Source organism: Salvelinus sp. IW2-2015, linkage group LG22, assembly GCF_002910315.2.
Source record: "Salvelinus sp. IW2-2015 linkage group LG22, ASM291031v2, whole genome shotgun sequence".
NCBI classification, from domain to species: Eukaryota; Metazoa; Chordata; class Actinopteri; order Salmoniformes; family Salmonidae; genus Salvelinus; species Salvelinus sp. IW2-2015.
In genome coordinates this window covers 32857231-32865933 of record NC_036862.1, presented here as the reverse complement: position 1 = coordinate 32865933, position 8703 = coordinate 32857231, and positions in this window count along the sequence as shown.

Sequence of the window (8703 nt, the reverse complement as noted above, 5' to 3'; positions counted from 1 at the left end):
CTGCGGCATCGGCGCAGGGAAGGCTCCGGCCATGGAGCTGAGAGAGACGCCGTGTTCGGACTGGACATTGGTGCAGAGGAAGGCCTACCTTGGAGCTAGACTGGACGCCGTGCTCGCACTGGGCATCGGCGCAGGGGAAGGCTCCGGCAATGGAGCTGGAGGTCCGGACCGTTGACCGTCGCAGGAGGTTCCGGACCGTTGACCGTCTCATGAGTGTCCCGGACCGTGGACCGTCTGGAGGTTCCGGACCGTGGACCGTCTCAGGAAGGTTCCGGCACGTGGACGTCTCAGGAGGTTCCGGAACGTGGACCGTCGTTGGAGGTTCCGGACCGTGGACCGCCGTTGGAGGTTCCGGACCGGAATCGTCGCCCGGATTACTCTTCTCGGTCAACCTGGGAATCGCGCCGCGAATGCTACTGCGGGGACTGTTGCCGGAGACTTCTGGACTGGGGACCGTTGCGGGAAGCTTGCTGGACTGGAGGGATCGTCGCCGGAAGCTCTGGACTGGGGACCGTCGCCGGAAGCTCTGGACTGGGGACCGTCGCCGGAAGCTCTGGACTGGGGACCGTCGCCTGAAGCTCTGGACTGGGGACTGTCGCCTGAAGCTCTGGACTGGGGACCGTCGCCTGAAGCTCTGCGTGGGGCCGGCACAGGTGGCACCGGACTGATGACACGCACCTCAGGGCGAGTGCGAGGAGCAGGCATAGGACGCACCGGACTGGGAAGGCGCACTGGAGGCCTAGTGCGTGGAGCCAGAACAGGTGGCCCCAGACTGGTGACACGAACTTCAGGGCGAGTGCGGGGAGCAGGCACAGGACGTACCTGACTGGGGACATGCACTTCAGGGAGAGTGCGAGGAGCAGGCACAGAACATACCGGACTGGGGAGGCGCACTTGAGGGAGAGTGCGAAGAGCAGGCACAGAACATACCGGACTGGGGAGGTGCACTGGAGGCCTGATGCGTGGGGCAGGTACAGGTGGCACCGGACTGGTGACACGTACATCAGGACAAGTGCGGGGAGAAGGAACAGGACGAACTGGGCTATGAAGGCGCACCGGAGACCTGGTGCGTATAGCTTGCATCAATGGTACCGGTTCGATGATGCTAGCACAGGACGCACTGGGCTGTGGAGGCGCCCTGGAGACCTGGCGCGTAGAACCGGCAACAAATTGTACCGGAACGATGACACACTTCGCATGGTGAGTGCGAGGAGCTAGCACAGGACGTACTGGGCTGTGAAGGCGTACATCTGGGCGAGTGCGAGGAGCAGGCACAGGACGTACCGGACTGGGGAGGGGCACTGGAGGCCTGATGCGTGGGACCGGCACAGATTGTACCGAACTGTTAACACGCTTCTCCAAACGCCTGCGTTGCCACATACTCCTCGCCAACTCCATTATCCGGTATCCCTCCTCGCACTGTTCTATTGACTCCCAGGCGGGCTCTGGCACTCTCCCTGGGTCGACCGACCACCTCTCTACCTCCTCCCATGTTGTCACTGGTTCGCACCTCGCCTCCGCCGACCACCCCGTGTGCCTCCTCCCCAAATAAATTGGGGCTGTCTTTTGGGCTTACTCTGTGGCCGCGAACCCCGGCATCATCGACAAAGTGTGAGATTTATCAATATAAACGTTTGCTTGAGAGTAAATTCACACACAGCCATGACCGCACCATGCCAAGTGTTTGAATAAGGGAATTGCTTGTCAAGCGTAGAATAGGGAAAATATATGTGTGATATTGTCAGTAATATATATATATTTTTAATTGTATTCTTTTTTTTAATTACTTTAGAAAGTCAAACACATGCCATTCCGGTACACATCAACCCTCAGGTTTTTGGCAAAGGGCACTTTTCAGCAGGAGCCTGCCGATCTCCATCTCACATTCCTCGTTGAGGCAATATCCATATTCCTTGGACGCAATCATCAGCAAAACTAGCTCTAACAAACAATTTCCATACACCATCGCACAACAGGTTGAAGTCAAGAGGGGTTTCTTTGCCATCAATGGGTTACCAAATACGAACGGAGCAACAGACGTATCCCAAAGCACTACTCGTTCATTCTGCAGAACAGCAATGTTGGCCTATACACCTACAGGAGGGAGCTGTTGAGGATGGATGGCTTATTGGTGAGTGTTGCCTACTCATTTGAAGTATATTTGCCATTGTTAAAGCAATTTGAATTGTCCTAATGGTCCTCTCTTTGTAGCTATGTTTTTATTTTTACTGGTCAGACCACATCTGAGCAAGCTGGGCAAGCCAAATAAAACCTTTTTGTTGTCCTCAATCTGACACTACCACCACTAATTCACTCTCATAAAAGTGATTTTTTCTTAGCTTTTGTTTTGGTTGTGCCGTTGTATTTCATGGTACAGCATTGTATATTTCCCACAGGCTTTAAAAGGGATGTTTTTTTAACCATATATGGTTAATTAGGGGTGTTTAAAAATGCAAATAGCCAAGGTCGAGCACAAGCACTGAGGCTGAGAATAATTTGTATTTATCAACAGTAATCTCCTACCACTGTGTGTATGTCGCTCATCGGATTGTTTGATGATTTTTCTATGCTTACGAACATAACAAACTCTTTTCATAAGTAGTATTTTAGAACAGTTTCTACACACGAATCCCAAAGCACTACTGGACTACTCCATGGATGCAGATATCGGGAGATGCTAGGGCATTGTGGACGGGAATGWCAGATGGGCGTAAGCATCTGCCTCTGATTCCAAAGGTGGCAAGTTGGAATCCAGTGATAGAAAGTTGTTTTTGAGATTGTTATTTTAAGCCTATCCCAAACCTTAACCCTTCCCTTAACCATTCAGAATGAATATCTAACCTTAAGATTTCGGAGTTATGGCTTAACTTAACCCTAATCTTAAACATTCAGAGTTAATGCCTAAACGTAACCTTAAACGCGTTGAAATCTGACATTTGCAGCAACTTTGAAATTTGACATTTGAGAAACATGGATGAACGTCTAATTCTGACATGATACTGTGAGAGCTAGTTGGATAAATGAGGCCCCTGATCCAACTGATGGGAAATACACTTTAAGAGGATCAGACATATTAAACAATCTACACTCTAAGAAAAAAGGGTTCCAAAAGGGTTCTTCAGCTGTCCGTATAGGAAAACCCTTTTTGGTTCCAGATAGAACCCTTTTTGGTTTCAGGTAGAACCCTTTTGGGTTCCATGTAGAACCCTTTTTGGTTTCAGGTAGAACCCTTTTGGGTTCCATATATAACCCTCTGTGGAAAGGGTTCTACATGGAACCGAAAAGGGTTCTACCTGGAAACAAAAGGGTTTTACCTGGAACTAAATTTAGTTCTTCAATGGCTTCTCCTATGGGGACAGACAAAGAACCCTTTCTTTTTTTGTACAATATATAGTATCATCTAAATCTATGACATGGCTGTAGCCTCTGTAATGATGGTGTGTACATTATTATGGTTTCTATTACATAGTGATGGACACTACAGCTATAGCCTCCATCATTACCTCATGTCTGATGATGAAAAAGCCAAATGACATTTATTCCTGATTATTATTTGACCATGCTTGTCACTTATGAACATTTTGAACATCTTGGCATAGTTCTGTTATAATCTCCACCCGGCACAGCCAGAAGAGGACTGGCCACCCCTCATAGCCTGGTTCCTCTCTAGGTTTCTTCCTAGGTTTTGGCCTTTCTAGGAGTTTTTCCTAGCCACCGTGCTTCTACACCTGCATTGCTTGCTGTTTGGGGTTTTAGGCTGGGTTTCTGTACAGCACTTCGAGATATTAGCTGATGTACGAAGGGCTATATAAAATAAACTTGATTTGATTGATTTGATTTGGGTAAATCATTAAACAGGATCATTTGCAAGGGTTCTCACCACGGTGTCAGTACACATGCAGGCTGGATGACAGATAGTAGGGTGGGGAGTAGTAGGGTGGGGAGGGTGCCACAAACACACACAGCCTGCTCCTCTCAATTCAATTCAATTAATTCAAGGGGCTTTATTGACATGGGAAACATATGTTAACATTGCCAAAGCAAGTGAAGCAGATAATAAAGAAAATGTAAATAAACAATAAAAATGAACAGTAAACATTACACTCACAGAAGTTCCAAAATAATAAAGACATTTCAAATGCCCCTTCTGTATATATACAGTGTTGTAACGATGTGCAAATGGTTAAAGTACAAAAGGGAAAATAAATAAACAAAAATATGGGTTGTATTTACAATGGTGTTTGCTCTTCTTGCTTTTCTTGTGCAACAGGTCACAAAATCTTGCTGCTGTGATAGCACACTGTGGTATTTCACCCAATCGGGTTTGTTTTCGATTCTTTGTTGATCTGTGTAATCTGAGGAAAATATGTGTCTCTAATATGCATAAATTTGACAGGAGGTTAGGAAGTGCAGCTCAGTTTCCACCTCTTTGTGGGCAGTGTGCACATAGCCTGTCTTCTCTTGAGAGCCAAGTCTGCCTATGGCGGCCTTTCGCAATAGCAAGGCTATGCTCAATGAGTCTGTACATAGTCAAAGCTTTCCTTAAGTTTGGGTCAGTCACAGTGGCCAGGTATTCTGCCACTGTGTACTCTCAACTTCTCTAGGATAAGGGGCACATTTTCACTTTTGGATAAATAGCGTGCCCAATTTCAACTTCCTTCTACTCATCCCAGAATATAAGATATGCATATTATTAGTAGATTTGGATAGAAAACACTCTGAAGTTTCTAAAACTGTTTGAATCATGTCTGTAAGTATAACAGAACTTATGAGCAGGCAAAACCCTGAGGACAAACCATTCAGATTGTTTTTATTTTTATGTCACTGTTTGTTCAATGATTTTCATTGGGAAGCCAGATTTCTAATCACCCTGTTCTCAGTTCCTACTGCTTCCACTGGATGTCACCAGTCTTAGAAAATAGGTTGAGGTTATTCATTTGTGCAATGAAGAAGAAGGCCATCAGGAAGCAGTGTAACGTCATGTGTACTGTTTGAGAGTTGCGCAAGACTAAAAAAAGTAGCGTTAGTTTCTTGCTCTCCTGTATTGAAAACAGATAGACCCGTCTTCAATTTGAACGATTATAATGTTTACAAAACCTTAAGTTGTATTACAAAAGTAGATTGAAATGTTTTGGCAAAGTTTAGAGGTAATTTTTAGATATTTTGTAGTGACGTTGTTCAAAAATGGAGCTGTTTTTTTCTGGATCAAACACTCCAAATAAATGGACAATTTGGACATATATGGACGGAATTAATCGAACAAAAGGACCATTTGTGATGTTTATGGGACATATTGGAGTGCCAACAAAAGAATATCGTCGAAGGTAATGCATGTTTTATATTTTATATCTGCGTTTTGAGTAGCGCCGGCAGGGTTGAAATATGCTACTCTCTCTTTGTTGACATTGTGCTATCATCAGATAATAGCATCTTATGCTTTCGCCGAAAAACTTTTTGAAATCTGACATGTTGGCTGGATTCACAACAAGGTAGCTTTAATGGTATCTTACATGTGTGATTTAATGAAAGTTAGATTTATATCATTTTTTTTATTTGGCGCTCTACATTTCCCTGGCTATTTGTCACGTTCCTGACCTGTTTTTCTGTAGTTTTTGTATGTGTTAGTTGGTCAGGACGTGAGTTTGGGTGGGCAGTCTATGTTTTCTGTTTCTATGTTGGTTAATGGTACCTAATATGGTTCTCAATTAGAGGCAGGTGGTTTTCATCTCCTCTGATTGAGAATTCAGGATTAAGGTAGGTGTTGTCACATTGTTTGTCGTGGGTGGTTGTCTTCCGTGTCTGTGTTTGTTTGCACCATACGGGACTGTTTCGTTCGTTCATCGTTTTATGTAGTCATTTTTCCTGTTCGTGCGTTCTTCGTGTTATATGTAAGTTCGTATGTTCAGGTTTGTCTACATTCGTTTTGTTATTTTGTAAGTATTCAAGTGAAGTTCGTGTTTTTCGTTTACACTTAAATAAATTCATTATGTCTAAATACAACGCTGCAGTTTGGTTCAATCCCTGCTCCTCCTCTTCGGATGAAGAGGAGGAGGAACGCCGTTACACTATTGGCCAAGTGGGACGCTACCGTCCCACATATCCCAGAGAGGTTTTAAGGGCCAAATATCATTCTAGTATAATCTGTTTTTTTGTTAATTCTTTCCAATATGTCAAGTAATTATCTTTTTGTTTTCTCATGATTTAGTTGGGTCTAATTGTGTTGCTGTCCTGGGGCTCTGTGGGGTCTGTTTGTGTTTGTGAACAGAGCCCCAGGACCATCTAGCTTAGGGGACTCTTCTCCAGGTTCATCTCTCTGTAGGTGAACATATCCTCTCTCTTCCTTGGGGCTGTGGTCATAGTTGCTGCTGTTTGCACAGCCGTCTGGGAGTTTGCCCCTTGCCTCAGGCTGTGGCACACACACACACACACACACACACACACACACACACACACACACACACACTGAAGGTCACACATACATTCAAATTGCTGCCTACCCTTCACTTTTTGTCTTCAATTACAAATCTCAATGTCATTCTTTAAAGCATTCAATTCAAACATGATTTTTTTGTTATTATGATTAAATATAAACTGTGTTTGGGCTGTTCAAAGAACATTATCTTGACAACATAAGATAAACACACAAGTCATATCTCTGCACAAAAATGTTCCTTTGGAAGGAGATGAATGACATGCAAGATTGTCAGGGATTCATGAGTGAGTATATCTTATGTTGGAATTTCTCCCTCAGTTACAGAGCAGATAGACTTGTAAAGGGACATTTAAGGTTGTGACTTGTGAATGTAAAAGAGGAATGTTCGATAAACAAATCGACATGGCAACAAGGGAGACTGTGGGGTTTTACTGCACAGGGCAGCGCTCCAGTCATTGACGTTTTAGGATGCAGTGCTCCAAGGCTTAGGCAGTGGCTTTTCAAATCAAGCTTTGTTATTGCAGAGGCCAAGGGGAGAACAGATGCTTCATTCATTCAATCATGCATGTCACGCTCCTACTCTGAGCTGTTCTGTCTCCTTAGTCCCTCTCTCTAGCTAGATCCCCTCATTGTGTGTGTGTGTGTGTGTGTGTGTCGAGATAATGCATCTGGAAGAGGGGGTACTCTGACACAGGTGGAAGTGTGTGTGTTTGCATGTGATAATGTGTCCACATGTCATATGTACACATCAACATATGCCACAGTAGCCCACCCATAACTCCAAAGTCACATGGTGGGGGATGAGGGTCCCAGGAGTGTCAGGAAGCTGCTTACCTACCTTGACAGATGGGAGTGGGGTCAGGGGAGAGAGAACGTTTAATCACCTCAGCACACTCATCTCTTTTTCTCTCGTGCTCACACACACACCATTATTTCCCCCATGATTTCCCCTTTCCCCTCTTGTTCCATGGAAGGAGGGCCGTACCATTGACCGGTACCTGCACCCCAATCTTCCTTTTTTGGAAGTTAACCCCCACTCTAATTTAGTAGAGTTCCCCTGCTGCTCTCCCAACTGAGTCCCTGTAGCCTCTGACCAGGGAGGTGATGGGGTGAGGAGGGAGGAAGAAGGGGGGCTTTAAGGCATCTCCCCCTGAAACAATTACCTTTTTGCAGGGGATCCAGAGAGAGGAAGTCCCCTAACCCTGTCTGGCCTCCAGACCCTCACGACCCACTAACCCCATCCGGCCTCCACCCAGACCCCCCCACCGCTCTACAGTCAGACAGGGAGATAGCTACCTCACAGAGACAGAGATACATTAGCTTGGTCTCAGATCTGTATGTGTCAACTCCTCTGACTAGGGTTCTCATTCCACACTAGTATTTTTTATTGTATCTTTATTTAACTAGGCAGGTCAGTTAAGAACAAATTCTTATTTTCAATGACGGCCTAGGAACTTGGGTTGGAGGGATTGAGAGAGAGGGGGGAGGAAGGGATTGAGAGAGAGAGAGAGGGGAGACATAGATAATCAGAAAGGGAGAGAGGATGGTAAAACAACAGAATGTCTGTAGCGCCACGTCCCATGTTCAGTATTGACCATGTCCTTGTCTGGTAGGTCTCAGTGTTGGTATTATGATGGTAGCGTGGTCTAGTTAATGATAGCGCCGTCCTGCTCCCAGGCTTAAAGTCATTTACACAGGTCTGTTCTCCAGATCTCATTCCACAGCACTGTAACTGTGGAGCTCTGACTCCATCCCGCAAACACACATAATCCACAGTCAATAAGACAAGGTCATTTATCAACTAGAGACCATGCTAAATGACCGGCCAGAAACACTCTCTCTCCTTCTGCAGTCTGGATACTCCCTCTACATGACTGGTGAAGCTAAAATACATCCTGAGATGTGTGGCTTTGAAGGCCTTCAGAACGGTTTTGTCTAGTAGTATTAATGGAGTTATATAATAGTTATAACTTTTAAATGTGTTGTCCTGTTTCTGTTTTCTGGAGGAGAGGATGGTTATTGTGAGAGAAACACCAAAGAGAAAAAGGCAAGGAGAGAAACTGTAGAAAGTATTGAGGCAGATGAAGAGATACTGTAGAAAGTATAGAGACGGATGAAGAGATACTGTAAGGAAAGTATAGAGACGGATGAAGAGATACTGTAGAAAGTATAGAGACAGATGGAGAGATACTGTAGAAAGTATAGAGACAGATGAAGAGATACTGTAGAAAGTATAGAGACGATGAAGAGTACTGTAGAACGTATGAACA